The sequence below is a fragment of the Heterocephalus glaber genome, unplaced genomic scaffold (assembly GCF_053883595.1).
Source record: "Heterocephalus glaber isolate CG9 unplaced genomic scaffold, H.glaber_assembly_v1.0 deba00001579, whole genome shotgun sequence".
NCBI lineage: Eukaryota > Metazoa > Chordata > Mammalia > Rodentia > Bathyergidae > Heterocephalus > Heterocephalus glaber.
The window spans coordinates 1,862,146-1,878,136 of record NW_028258360.1 but is presented as its reverse complement, the minus strand read 5'-3'; the positions used below and the strand labels follow the sequence as shown (position 1 = coordinate 1,878,136).

The 15,991-nt window shown below is 39.4% G+C and overlaps 1 protein-coding gene across 8 annotated transcripts in view; it reads left to right on the top strand.

Annotated features, from left to right (window-relative positions):
- The window catches only part of Nalcn (sodium leak channel, non-selective), a 322,796-nt gene that overhangs the window by 123,701 nt on the left and 183,104 nt on the right, over positions 1 to 15,991 (top strand). The gene's annotated exons all lie outside the window — the stretch shown is intronic.

The following is a 15,991-nucleotide window of genomic DNA, read 5'->3' as shown; positions in this document are numbered from 1 at the left end:
CACGTTTTCTTTATCCACTCATCTGTTGATAGGCATATCTCCCCATTTCTATAGCCCATATCTAGCCCTGGTAACCCATTCTATTCTCAGTCTCTATGCATTTGACTTTTTTAGATTCCACATATAAACAAGGTCATACAGTATTTGCCTTTCTGTGTCTGGCTTATTCCACTTAGTATTATGTCTCCTGGGTTCATCCGTTTTACTGCAAATGGCAGAATTTCCTTTTATATTGTGGTGAAATAGTCTTCCATGTTTTGTAGGTGCCACCTTTTCTCTATCCTTTATAAAACACATAATAGATTGTAGACTGTAGACACCCTGCTGTGCTGTAGAGCCCTGAACTTCTTTCTTCCATCTAATGGTATTTCCATGTCCAGTTTCTAACTCCCTTCTATCCCCCTCATTACCCTTCCTACCTTTTAGTGAGCACAATTCTCTGCTCTATTTCAATGAAATCAACATTTTCGCCTTTCATACATGAGTGAGAGAGACCATGAGGTAGCCATCCTTCTGTCCCTGCCTTATTTCCTTAATATATTTCCAGTCCCACCCATGTTGCTGTGAATGGCAAGATGTCATCCCTTTTCTGGCTGAATATATCCCACTGTGGATATATACATTTTCTTTATTCATTCACCCTGCAATGGCCATTTCAGCTGGTTCTGTATCTTAGCTATTCTGAGTAATGCTGCTGTAAACATGAGAGTGTGGTGATGCCTTCGATATGGTCATTTCATTTCCTTCTGATACATACCCTGTAGTGGAACACCTGGATCATACAGTAGTTCCATATTTAACTTTTTAAGGCACAGCCATTGTGTTTTTAATAAATTGGCTGTACCAATTTATGTTTCCACCAATAGTGTACAAAAGATACCTTTTCTCCACATCTTCACCAACATTTATCTTTTGTCTTTTTGATAGTAGCTTTTCTATCAGGTGTGAGATTATATTATTGTGGTTTTGGTATATATTTTCCTGATGGTACTGATGCTAAGTACCTTTTCATATACCTGTTGACTATTCATATATTTTCCTTGGAAAAATGTCTACTCAAGTTCTTTGTCCATCTTTAAATAATGTTGTTTTCTGCACTTTAGTTGTTCGAGTTCTTTGAATATTTTGGATTTTTTACCTTTTCAGACATAAGACTTGAGAATATTTTTTTTCTGTTCTGTAGGTTGCTTTTTCATTGAATTGCTTGTTAGTTATCTCTAGCAGTTAAAAGAATGGAGAAGGGAAAGAGAAAGATTGTTCATGAATATTGATAGTATTAAAATTATTTTTTGATGTTCTTTTCATCCTATATTTGATGGTAACAATGCTGCTAATGGGAAATGACTATAAGTACTCTACTACTGTTGCTACTAGTAATAATAACATTAACAACAGTTATAATGGTAGCTGTTAGCATAAAAGCACTTTCCCTTACATTATCCATTAATCCATCAGCTGATATTTACTTCACACCTACTGTGTGCCAGTCACTAAGATAGTCCTGAGCAAAACAAGCACAGTTCCCTGCCTTCCTGGAGCTCGCAGTGTACTTTAGGGTGGGAGGCAACAAGGCCATGTGGAAGTAGCAAGCCAAGAGCAAAGGGGATTTTGAAAAAACTAATGCAAGACATTAAGAGACTGTATCATTTGGAATCCTCTTTGCCTGGGAGGTCAGGAAAATCCTTAAGAGGTAGGGAAGTTTAAACAAAGACTATGAGAAGAAGGAAGGGAGTGGCGAAGGAGGAGTTCACGACAACCCCAAGATGTAGAGAGAAGGCTGTTCTTCCTCAGCCATTTCTCTACAGGTGAGAAAGTGATAGAAATAAATTACTGTTTTAGAGCTGCTCTGAGTCGCTAATTGGAATCATATGGGAGCCAGAATCCAGTGCTTTAAGATCTATTAAATACTTTTGAATAGCTGCCTCTGGATTTTGATGAGGAATTAGGAGGCTTGTTTATCACAAAGATTTGACACTGAAAAGGGATGAATGGCTGTAATGAAAAAACTGAGCAAGAATACAGTAAAATGAGCATTGGTGTGCATAATGGAGAATTACAGTAGGTTGAGTTTGGAGTATTTTAGACATGTGCTAGGAATATAGCAGAATATTTGGTTAAATTCTGTAAACATGAGTCATAGGGTTAGAAAATAAGGAAGTCAGACAACTCAACGTGGAGGAAGTTCCGTTCAACTCAGCTTCACATTCGGTCTTTAATCAAGCTTTTCAGAAGGACCCAACATTCGTGAAAGCATATGGATGAAAAGGGGGAGGAGCATGGAGAGAGAGAGAGAGCATTTCCATGTCTGAGCACAGTAATAATGATTATTAAAAGAAAAGAGGTAAGCAGTATCTTTAAGATGAAATGGCAGTCAGATACCTTTACGAGTGCTGAATGCTGTCCAAAACCAGGTAACAGGAACACTTCCGCTTGAGGGTTCCACTCACAGTCTTCCACTCACTCAGAATCATCTCTCACTCCCAAGGGCAAATGGTAGCACAGGCCATTTTGTTTATTTTTGTTTGTTTGTTTTCAATACTGGACATTGAACCCAGGGCCTCTGCGCTGAACTACATACACCCCAAGCGCCTTTAAATTTTTTTTCAAGCTTTTGAGACAGTGTCTCCCTCACTAAGCTTCTGTGTTGCCCAGGCTGGGCTCAAGTTTGCTATTCTCCTACCCTCCCCTCCCAGAGTGCTGGGACTGCGGGATACGACACTATGCCCAGCTGTATTTCCTTTTATTTTTAAAACAAGCAAAATGTGACTCTGTTCTCATTATTAAAAGTTAACTGTAAAAAAGTAAAAACGAGAGCTGCCCTTCCAACATTTCTTCCCTCTTTCTCCCTCTGGAGGCCACATAGAGTGGATTCTTTTCAGGCCTCTGCCTTTGTCCCTGCATTTACATATTTTGTGTAAATTTACACATTACTTCTCTTTATGCATAATTCTATGATGGGAAAGTAAGTAATAAGTGTAAAAACACATAAATGTACAAAACATGTAGCAGTGCATGAATAGAAGTTATTTTTATTTTATTTACTTATTTATTTTGGTACCAGGGATTGAACTCGGGACCTTGCGCTTGCAAGGCAGGCGGTGAAACCACTGAGCTAAATCCCCAGCCCTAGAAGTTATTTTTAGAGCACCCTGCACTTGAAGAACACTGAGAGTGAACAGACTTCTGGCCTGCTTTTCTCATCTATATTTCCTGCTGCATTCCAGGGGTCGCTTGTTTGAGTTATCATGAAATAAGTTATAATAATGCGACTTCAGATCAGAGATGTTATAATAATAAGTAATGTGAGAACTTCGAAGTGTATTTCCATATATTTTATATTTTCAAAATTTCCAAATTTTAAATTCATAACTCAGTGCAAAAAGTGAAGGCTCACAAATGAAGGACATTAAAAATCCTCTCTGTCATTTTTTAGGCTAAATTAACTAATATTCTTCATCAGTGGATTGACTAATATTCTTCTCTATTATTATCTTAGATTTTTCACTTTCTGTCGAGCTTTCTGGGTCCTTGTTAGTTTATGGGTTTGAACATCTGTCTTCTCCAGCAACTACAAGTAATTAGATAATTTAATAAAATAAGATTAATTGAAGTGGCTTAATCTTCCCACCCCTGTTAAATTAAATAGATGATATAATTGATGTTTCTGTGATGTTGGGTATTTTATGTGTAATAGCGCTCTCTCTCTCTCTCACATCATTTCTGTTCTCTCAAATCAATAAATCCATTAAAATTTAATATATTTCAGTCATTAATTAGGCTCAAATATAGCAACTAATGTTTTTGTTTCTCTATATTCTCACTACACATACATACACCAAATATCGCAGTTATGCAGTATTTCTGCTCCGAACATGTATTAGTTGTGGAGCTATGTTAAAATGAATTAGAGCACATAGTGATCTTCTAACTCCTTTACAGAATAATAGCCTCTGTAGAGCCATTTGTGGGGGGAAATAGGCACCTATGGTCTGCAATTTGAAACTATACAAATTCAAGTTTCCCAGACACAAAATTATAATTATAATAATCATAACCATAATTGTAATTATAATGGGACTCATATGCAGGAACGCTAGGAAAAGATCCAATTTTGTGCCCTTAGAGTAGTCTTTTCTGTTTTCATAATGAATAAGACTGCATGTACTCCTAAATTTAACTGCAAAACCCTAAGTTCAGGGCAGAAAGAGTGTTGAAGTGGTGGGAGGTATGTAGCAACCTCTCTAATGCCATTTGTTGAGCTTTTTGAGTTAATTTAATATTAATTATGTACTTTTGGCTAGGACCTTGCTCATGTTTATCCAATTACTAGCGAAATTCATGTTATTTTTAATGAGATACTTAGCCATGGTAAATATATGCTACTTGCAGTAAATTCATTCCTAAATTAAGAATAAATAGGCCGGTGTCCTGTAGCTCCTGATGCAGCCACCACCTGGTGAAACACTTCCTGCCTGGAGTGTTTCCTGCTGCTGCCTCCAGGGTTCCCACACTGCTGCATCAACACACGGCTGACCCTGAACAGGAGATCCTGGGAATGTGGATGAGCTGACCCTCAAAGCTGCCTTCTCCGCTTTTCTGAGCTACACCGTCGCCAACACCCATCTCCTAGCATGACCTCCCTGTCTCCCATTCCCACCTCCCTCAGCACACATGTTCTTCTGCACCCAGTACATATCTTTGAGGGGAGATAGAGCATGCTATTGCAGCCTCTTAGGAACAGACAGACATATTTCAGCCCTGCTACTTATTAGTGATGTGACATGTTTATGCAAAATGGGGCCGATAATACTTCTTTCCTGGGTTTGAGAGCATTAAGTGGATATCTGCGTATTGCTTCGTCGCAAGGAATAGACTGTACGCTGAAAAACACCACATGCTCTGGGCATAGTCCACCCTCCCAGGTGACTCTGCCTTCTGTGCCTTGCTCTCCCTCTGTTTGGGCCACGGTCTCGCCCCTTTATTTCTGTGTATGCCTCTGTCTCTGTTATCTCACCCTGAGCAATCGCTGCACTCTGGCTCTTGCATATGACTCAGACATAGCTGGCTGTGCCTGAGTTGGCTGACCTCCCAAGCAAGCTCTGAGGAGACTCCCCAAAAAGCCTCCAGAGAAGGAGGTGGGCTGGAAGGGATTACAGTTCCACTGCAGGTCACAGAAAACAGGAGATGCTGGTCAGAAGCAGCAAGTCATGAGAATTAAAATGGAAGCAGCAGGTCTATGTATTCAAGTACTCTTCCCTCAGTATCTGTGGGGGATCAGTCCCAGAAACTCCTGTGGATCCACAAATCGGTGGATGTTCAACTCCCTGTTATAAAATGGTGTGCTATTTGCATATTACCTATGCTCATCCCCCTGCAGACTTTAACTCATTTCTAAGGGACTTACAATTCCTAATGTAAGGTAAACATTATGAAATAATTCTTATACTGTGTTGTTTAGGGAATGATGACAAGAAAAAAAGCCTGTCCATGTTCAGTACAGATGGAATTACTTTTCAAACATTTCCCATCTACAGTTGGTTGAATCCACGAATGCAGAACCATGTATATACGCAAAGGGCCAATCTTGTTAGTGCCACACAGCATACACCCGAAGTAACGTGAAACCTCCCTTACTCCCGTCTGAAAACCATGCTTTGCTGGGAACACTGTTCAGCCACTGACATCAGCATGAAGGAGTGGCTGGACAAGGGACCCGACTCTGATGATAAGAATTAGGGAGACGACCTCAGCAGTTATAACCCAGGCAGAGTTTTCCTTACTAAACCTTTAAGTCTCACAGCACTTGAGAAGTATATTAAGGGTTAATTAGACCACTATTCTTTGACATAATACCCTTAAAAGATAGTTTCAGGAAACACCACATAGTTCCCATACATCTGCAAATGAATGACTTGTGAATTGATGGCATTTCAGAATATAGTAAGTCATTTCTTTGCATTTGATTATATATATATTAGAAAAAAATTTAGAAAATATATATTAAAATAATATATATTTTATCTATTAGAAAATAATATATATTAGAAAAAAAATTTTACATTAGAATATATATTAGAAAGTAATTATTATATATATTAGAAAATATATTTTAGAAAATATATATATAAGAAAATAATTTAGAAACACAGATATGAAGAATATCTACGCACTTACTGTTAGAAATAATAATGACTAACATTTATTGACCCACCCAGGGATTTATAAGTACTGCATTAAATTAATCAGTCCTTAAAATAACTCTGTAAATCCAAGTATGCTGTGATCTATGTTTTTGGCAGATGAGGAGGTACAGGCTGAGAGACCTAAAGTAACGATGACACTCATGTGTCACTAGTTAGGTCTAGGACTTTCATCTCAGGCAGTCTAATATTTTTGATGACTTCATTTTCATCACTGGAAAAATTATCCTTTTATAAAAATATTTCACCGCCAGGGACCCAAGTTTGATCCCCGATACCAAATATATATATACACATATGACTGGGCCAGAGATTTAGCTCAGTGGTTCCGCCACCTGCCTCCCAAGCACAAGGACCTGAGTTTGATCCCTGGTACAAAAATATATATATAATATATATACGACCATTTGTTTATCCATTCGTTTATTCTTCAAATTGATGGACCTCAGGGCTCATTTATTGCTTTGCTATTGAGAACGTGCTAAAATCCTGCCTCTCCCTGCCTCTGTGCACTGGTGTGAGAATCCTTCTAGCACGTATGGCCTGAAGAGCAGGTGCTAGGTAAAGGATATGCACACTCTGAACTCTGTAAGACATTTCCTAATGCTCCCCAGATAACAGCTCCACCTTTGTTGCCTATTAGCTTCTTGTAAAAATTTTCATTTGTTCTCATCCTTGTCCACACTTGTTACCCAACTTTTACATTTTGATGGTGCGAAATAGCATCTCATAATGTTAAATTTCCATCTCTCTGATTACAACCTACAAATGCCGAGCACTTTTTCATATATTCATAGGCTACTTCTGAATTGCTATAGGTTCAAAAGCAATCTGTAGATAGCCCACTTAACTGCTGATTATTTCAAATGATTTTCAGAAATTTTGTATCTTCTAAAGTAGACTTTAAATATCAGGTAAAGAGACAAATCCAAAATATTAGTCTGTGATACACGGATGCATATTTCACACCTCCGCTGTCTTTGGGCAATATAGCAATTCTTTCCAGTGGTATTTCCAAGCCATTTAGAAAGTTTCTTGAATGTGTGCTTAAGTGTGGGTCTCAGAAAAGGAAAAAGATGTAATTGATTCTTTGAGCATCAAATCAACCAATTATGCAGCTATTAAATGCTATTTTTGAATAAGCAACATCTGTACCGAGGGGTCAGTCTAATGCATGATAAACAGAATTCAATTAAATGGGAACCTCATTCCTCAGCTGCTGTGGTGACAACCATTTTCCCTTGGCTCCTCAGGTAGGAGTTTTCATCCCTTGACAGTTTGACAGATGTGGCTGCGCACTCCAAGCCTTCTCCCAACACATACCCGGTGATCTATTATCATAAAAAAAAGTCTCTGACAAGAAAATGAAAACATATATGAGACCTGGCATGCTCTTGTTCAATTTCTCTCCTACAACATCTCCTTGTATATCTTCCCTCTGTAAAGAACAGAGGCAATAGCTCTTACCATAAGTAGGTCAAATTGAGACAAAATTATTACTGCAGTGTTTTAATGCATGTTAAAAATTTTTCCGTTGAAGCTGAAGATTAGAAGGAGGTGAACTGTGTGATATAAGAATTTCAAGAGTTGAAGGGACATCGTAGGCACTTCTGACAATGTCTACCTTCTTAGTGAACCTTCCCACAAACTGGCAGATTGTTCCAAGAATTGATGGGGCCCATGAGGATCAGGTCCCTTCCACAAGCTGGCTTCTTCTGGACTTCTGGACCAGTGCGAGAAGGCAGTGTGGCCCAGCTAAGATAGCGTGGCACAGGAGCACTTGGGAAAACTCGCCCTATCTCTCTGAGCCTCAGTTTCCACACCTGAAAGAAGATCCGTAGAAACGAACCTCAGCGCATTCTTGCTCCCCTGTTCACACCTCAGGGTCTTCTGTGAGAGCTCCCTTCGCACGCATCCTGTAGTCCACTGACTTCAGTTACAGCCTGCTTCCTTTCTTAGGTTTTAGACATACGCTCTACCCTCCACAGTTGACTTATCTAAGTTGAAAGATAAAATTGTATGTCTTTATCATGTCAGCGTGTTGCCTTGAAGAACATACCCATGACAGAATGCTAAATCCATAGGCACCACCTTGAATAGCTATCATTTTTGCAGGAAGAACCCTGCATGTCTCACCTCCTCATGCTTCCAAATTGCAGTGTGTGGTCAGTAAGTAGTCATTGTGTGGGCAATGATTTTTCATCTGACTCTCATGTCCAGCTGTACCTTTGTGACCTTTGAGCAACATCTAAGGGTCTGGCAGGCCCTTTGCTGAGGGCTTCTCAGATACACCACCTCTTTCGCCCCCCAAAATTATCTCACTTCTGCCCTGCTCTTTTCACAGAGAACCCAGCCTTTTCCTGCATTTCCAGGAACCTTGCTGTGGTTTAAATCTCGACTCCTAAAGCTTCCTGTGTCTGGAAGGCTGTTGGATTATGGGGGCATTATAGTTGAGCTGCTGTTAGGAGAGAGGGTCTGATTGAAAAAGGAAGTCACTGGAGACGTGGCCCAGAAGGGTCTATCTCCCTCCCCAGCTCTTCTTTCCTCTCTCTCTGCTTCCTGACCACCAGACCAGAGCAGCTTCCCTCCACCCAGGCCCTTCCTCCATTTGTTTGGCCCAGTTGACTACAGACTGAGACCTCTAAAAACCATGCACTAAAATAACCCTCTCCTCCTTTAAGTTGTGGGTGTTGGCTATTGTGGCTCAGCAATGAGGACAGTGATGAAGACAAGCCTTCAACCAACCTGTACTGCCCCTGTTTGTCTTCTCCCTATCTGATCTGTCTGCAATCCCACCATGGATCCAGGCTTCCTGCTTTTTTAAAAAATCACTCTCTCTGCTCCAACTTAATAGCTCAACCCTCAAAAGCAGGTCAAAGAAAGCTCCTCAACAGAATGACCTCCAGCTCCTTGACTTTATTTGTCCAATTTTTTTTCTGTTTCCCTCTTTCTTCTCTATTGCCTCCATTACAGCTTCACCTGATTGGCGCTGAGCACGTGCTTGGTGGATTACATGTGACTGCACAGGTACCGATGCTTCCATGTGCAGAACTACATGACCTCACATAAGTCTCTCCCATGTATACTCACATGCACACCCACACAATGTTCTCCCTTGCACACTCATGCACAGTTTCTAACAGATTCCATAAAAGTTTGCTTAGAGGCAAATATTTGGGCAGAAAGTGAAGAGCATTGGTGTGCTTTACCTTCCTTCTTCTGCTATTCTTTTTCAAGACATTGGAAATGAGAAAAAGTATTGTCAAAGAAATGATCCCTTGGTTTCATTATTTTCCATGTCCAGAAAAGCAAGCAAAGTCAACATTTCACTATTGAAAAGCCAAATTTTAGCATTTTAATTCCTTTTTCAAGTGTCAAGAATGAAGTCACATAGGGCACTGAGCTCTTAATCCTTAAATTGCAGTTAAGCTAATTGAAAGAGCCTTGTACGAGTTTTCATTTACTTCTCCTTTCTCCCACTGATCCGTAAATGTATGGCTACAATATGTGAAGAAACAAGGAGATATTAAGTAGTGTTAAGTAGTTCTGAGCATACATTATGGCATTGTACTCTGGAAAACACATATTGTCCTAAATTGAAGCTTTCATTAACAAAATACACCCTGGTTTAAATCAATCCAAGACAGACTTTCTATTGGGCGGGTAATAGGAAAAGTTCCATTTAAACATTCCTTACTTCCTCTAATATATCCAGAGCAGTGTGGCCTTAATGACAGATGGCTTTTGTGTGCCCACAGATGGCTTTTGTGTGCTTCTAGTGCTTAGACAGGCATCGTATCTGTGGGAGTTCTGTGGCATTATGGGTCCTGATGAGTCTGGATAGAAGAATGGGGCTGTATTTGCAAGGTCAGTCCCAGAATAACCAGGCTGAGCCCTTTGAACAAGCCTGTAAATGGTTTCCCCTTCTCACAAGCGTTAGTATTCAAGATTAGAACATGAGTTTTCAAGTACCTCAGAGCAGACCCCTGCTCTGTGAAGGTGTCAGAAGAGCCAGGGCAGCCGAGGGTTAGCAACCTAGTGAAGCAGCGTTATTTAAGCTGTGTTGGCATATAAAGCAGATGCTGACTTTTGCTCATGGATTTGTAGATGGGATGAACAGTGCTGCCAGTCTGAGTCAATCTCAGCTGATCATGGCCAAGCTCACATCTGTGTCGAGGGCCAGCCACTCATCAGTTCTCATCTTTGCTCTGGGCTTGGCTAGCTGGCGAGTGGGGTAAAGAGGATATCAGGGCCCCTAGCTACCATGCAAAAGGCTAAATGGGAGTGTGAATGTGGTGGCTCAGAGTTCCAGTGGCAGCAAGAGTAAGTCCTGACACACAAGTATTTTTCAAGTGTCTGCTCACTTCCCTTTTTCTGTTGTCTCACTGATCAAAACAAGTCACATGGCTGAGTCTTGTATCTTGGAGGATACTGCCAAGGATGTGGATACAGGGAAGGGGTTCAACTGGAGGCTGTGGGCTCTTCCGCAGAAACTGAAGGCAACTTGAAATCCACTGGCTTAGTATAATAATCCACCCAGTTTAGCAGCATTTCTGTTCCAATAAGAATGTGTTTCGTTTTATTAAAATCTAGTTTGTGTTGTAAAGTCAAGGGCTGGTGATTGAAATGTGCTAACAATAATAAATATTTTTTTGTCAACTTTGTAATTTAACATCTAGCCTAACTCTTACAGGGAAGAGTGAAAGCTATACTCATGTTGGCCAAGAGATGAAAGAGTCTCAGAAAATTCCTCTTCCTTCTTCCTACAGTTTGACTTCTGATGTTCAAGCTTCCCTAACTTAGTTCTCTGTTCCAAGAAAAGGAGAAAACTATTCTCAGGTTGTGGCAGCTGGTGGGGTGTCCATGGGGAATCACAGACTTCCAGGCCCCCTGTGGAGTGTCACTTATGAGTTACTTTCTATTCTGGCTCTGCAAGTACAGGCAGATGGGAAAGACATTCTGCAAAGACATCCATTGGTCTGTTTTCAGTATTGATGTCAATACGTTATTTTTTTAATTCCTTGATATTAGACATTTACTTTGTCTATTGATTGTAGAAATAATGAATATGCAGATGTCTTCTCAGTAAGGATGCACCACTTGCAAATAGGAGATTTATTTTAGGTTGAGTGCATTTGGCTTTTTTACATGATTATGTTCTTGTTCTTATAACTCATATACAAGATGGTTTCTTAAAATTTCACCTTGTGACTGTGTTGTTCTTCCAATACGTTTATTTTGAAATGCAATTAAAACACAAACTTTAGTGCGTGTCTGATGCAGGGTTCTGTGGGTGAAACTTTATTTTACAAATGTAGGATATTTTATTCACTCAACCAGTAATTGAAAGATTTAACCACTGAACTGTAGTGTTCATTATCCTAATTTGTATTTATTGTGGTGTCTAGGTCCACAATCTTGGCTTGTAGGATAAATGTCAAAAGAATTTTCAAAATCGTTAAAGCATTATTTAATAGAAAAAATTTTTGAGAAATTTAATAGAAAAGTGCCCATAAAGTACTTAAACATTTGTATCACTAAAACTTGAGACTGCTTTAGACATTTTGAAAGTCTGTGAATTTTTATGGTCCATGTCAAGATTTGATGTCTCTTCCACATGATTGCTCATGTTGTAGCTTCTTACCTTCCCTATAAGCAACTGGTTGTATCTCTATCTTTAAATCTTAGACTTTACAGTGTTTTTCCAATACAGTATTATAAAGTTACAGCATGCAAGATGCCTGATATTGGCTGAAATCTAGACCAAATAGTCTTATTTATATTCATGTTTCAATGTAGAGATGTAGATGCTATCACATACATATTCTGGGGAGAAAACCGTGTCACCAGAGGTTAAATCAGGCACAGAGAGGGCAGGGATTTAGCTCAGTGGTTCCGCGCCTGCCTGGCAAGCGCAAGGTCCTGGGTTCGATCCCCAGTACCAAAAAAAAAAAATATACACCAATCAGGCACAGAGCCATGATTTAAACTCAGCCCAACCTGTCTTCAAAATTGACATTCAGTTACACCATGACCATCTTATACCCTTCTGTTAGGAATAGATTGTCTTCAGCTTTCAAATACAGACTTCATGTAATTCTGGCTTCTATCCAACAACATAGTTTTGACGAGATTTCGTCTCATTTGATTTAGTATGGAGGAGAGGCAAATGCATTAGGACTGCTCAGTAGAAGGCAAGAGGAGACCTGCTTTGTCCCCAAAGCCTGAGTCTGCCCTCCAACTCTGTGCCCTTGGAGATCTTATCCTCTCTGAGCAGGCTATTTCTCCATATGCAAGAGGAGATACCAAAAGTACCTCTCTCACAGGATTGCTGATTACTAAATGATATTATTAGAGTGGAATGGAATATATTTGAAATGAAGCTTGGTACAAACCAAGTACTCAAAGAAATACGAGCTCTTATTTTGGTAATATACTTTGTGGATGTCAGTTTTAATTGCATGAGGAGCCCTATTCATATTTGGCTTAGACTTGACAGTGTTTTGAGAACTTTTCTTTGATAGTATCACCCAGAACTTATGTACAAAAGGTGTCCTTCCTTGTTTTTCTGCTTGAAGTTGGACTCAGTATCGTTATTTCCAATGTACTTGAAATATTCAATCTTAGTCATTATAGTCTTTTAGAGTCATGAAATTGTGAAGGTGTAAATAATTTTATAGGTCACCAATTTATCCTCCTCCTCAAGGAGTATCACCTACAACAGTGCTTCTCAAACTTGAAAATCCACATGAATCACAAGGGGACCTTGTTGACATGCAAATTTGGACTTGGTAGGCCTGGGATGGGGCTTGAGATTCTGTATTTCTGATAACCTCTGAGGACGCTGCTAGTCCCAGGACCTCACTTTGAGTAGCAAGTCTCTAGAGCAGCTCTGATAGGTCTTGCTGTCTTCAGGATCATTCTATTTTTCATATGTTGGTAACTACAACTGTTACATACATAAATAAGTAGTTCTTGGATCAAAGGCAAACCGAAAGCATATTTAGAACTTGTCTGAGTTTTTTAAAATGTAAGCTAAAATGACATTGCAATTGAAGGGAATTTTAAATAATTGAGTGCATATTTAAATCTGAAAAGCCTTATAATAAACATATAAAAATAGGAATGTATATGCACACAACTACATATCTACATATATATGCACATATGCATATCCATATGAGAATATGTACATCTCTTTATATAGATAGGCAGATAGAGCCTACATTTATATTAAATAATGTAATTGTTGAAACATCAAGTTATGTAATATTTTGAGGCACTGATTCAATTTCAACATTTTCCTTTGTATTAATTTTTACAAGAAAATAAAAGTTGGACTACAAATTTGAGCTGTCCTAAACACATAAGCATGGGTCAGAATGTCATGTGGCCAGCCCTTTCATGTTGCAGAAACTGATACCAGTTTCAAATATGGCTTGAATTGAGTTGAGTTAAAGTGATCCATGTTACTAGCTCTAACACTGAAGCTGGAGTTGCTGACTTTAATATTTAAATTTATCTGCTGCACATACTTATCACCTTCATTTTTATTTAATATTTGAAAGTTATTACTTTGGAGAAAGTCAACTTAGCAATGGTGATTATAGCATATCAAACTCCCTTGTAAGTGATTATTTTAATGACTCTTTACCAACAAGGACACGTAGACATTCAGACAAAAAACAACCTAATTATAATGACAGCACCAAAGTGAAGCTGTAACAGTTACAAAACCAATTTAAAAGTTTTTCTGACAGCCATGGCTAAAAGCTTTGTTTGGACCTCTCCCTAATAACAGTTTACCTAAGACGCAAAGCCACAGAAATGGAAAATAGAAAGAGAAAGTTGTGGCGTTCTTGTCATGCAGATAAAATGGAAATCAGTTGAAATGTTTTTAATAGAACATTACATTGAAAAGAGTATAGAAAAGGAAAAATAGTTATGGAATTTAACTCTGACAATGCAAAGAAAGACTAACAATAAAAATTCTAATGAGAATAGAAACTTAGCCAACTGATTCGCTTATCTACATTATGAAGGTCAGTCGCTCCTTTGAGTCAATGGATGTGTATACAAACATGGTGATTGGGAGTTCTGGAATTTGATTTTGTATTACCTATAAAATAAAATAAAAAGCCAAAAAATGGATATAAGAATCGAATAGCCATGATGACAGGAAGCCTCACTGAAAACCTGCTCTTCCGGGGACTCTCAAATTATTAGACTTTTATCACACTTATTTATTTCCCTTGATTCTGGATTCATTCACATATACAATAGAATTAATTCTTTGACCTTGAGTGATTAATTTCTCACTCCTGACAGAAAAATACCCAACTCAGAATTGCATTTTTCCTGCAAGCCTAGAGCACTTGTCGTGTGCAAACACTGTCCTAGGCACTTCACAAATGTTGACTCATTTAAAAACAATAATGAGCCCCTGGAGTAGACACCTTTATGTCCATTATACTGATGAAAAATTTGAGCCACAGAGAGATTTAAGTAACTTGCCCAGGGACGCAGCATCGAGGCAGTCTGGCCCAGCCTGCACTGTCAGTGCATACTGTGTGGTAACAAAGACACCCCAAAACACTCACAGATGCCTAGAGATAGAGGTGGGGCTCAGGGGAGATAGCTTTTCTGTCCATCCTGTTCACAGGCTGTGTGAATCAGTTGTGGTTCTAGAGGAGCAGAATCAATAGGAAAAAACATGCATATATATATATATATACACAGAAAATGGCTGCTTGTTCAGGGCAAAGTCAGGGGATCCCAGGAACTGCTCTGTCCAAGAATCTGGAAGCCACAGAACAAAAGGGATCAAGCACACAGCACCAGCCCTAGACTGAAGGCCCAAAAGCTCCATGGACAGGCTCTGGTGTCAATGACATTGCAAGGCTGAAGAAACTGGAGTCTCATGTCCACAGTGACCGCAGTAGCAAAACAAGCATCCACTCAGGGGGGAGCTTTTCAAAACAAAAGCCACTTCCTCCTTCTTCTTCCCCTTTCAGTCCACTGGGGCTGTGAGACTATTGTGTGGTGCCACCCACAGTCAGAATGGGTCTTCCCTCCTGGGTTTGCTGGCTCAGGTGCCAGTTATCTCTGGAAGTGCCCCTCAGACACACCAGGAAGAAGGCTTTACTAATCTGCTAGGTGTTTCTTAATCCAGTGCAGTTGATATATCATGATCAGTGGTCACACTCAGCTTCAGTTAGGCTCTTTCAGTTGCAAAGCCTAAAGAGCTTTCAGGTCAGAGCAAGCAGTAAAAGTCTTTGTTCATTGGTACATGCAAGAAATGAGACTCAGGAAAAGCAGTCTGGTGTCACTGTTCCTGTGCAGTTGTCACTACAGGGCCATGGGTCAAGGGCTCAGGTCTGTCCATGACCTCTCCTCCTCTGTAGTCCAGGGACATCATCCTCTATTCCCTGCATTTAGATGTTCTTTACCCTACAGCTGGGTAAAATCTGAGAATGGACTTGAAACAAATGAGTACAGAGCCTGGTTCTACTATTACGCATATATGATCTTCAACAGATGAACTCTGCATTCTCTGTAAGACATGAGTCAGATATCTTACTCTGGTGAAAATTAAAGAGATAAAAATAAAACATGCATATAGAATGGCCTGGGACATAGTAAGCATTCGATACATTCAACCATTGTGACAATATTCACTTGATAAATGTTTAGTTGTCTCTTAGTTGAAGGTAGACCCAAGATTCTGAACTTGAGTCAAAATCTTGGGTCTAGCTTCAATGTTTCTGTTACAGTGGAAAAGTTAACTTCTG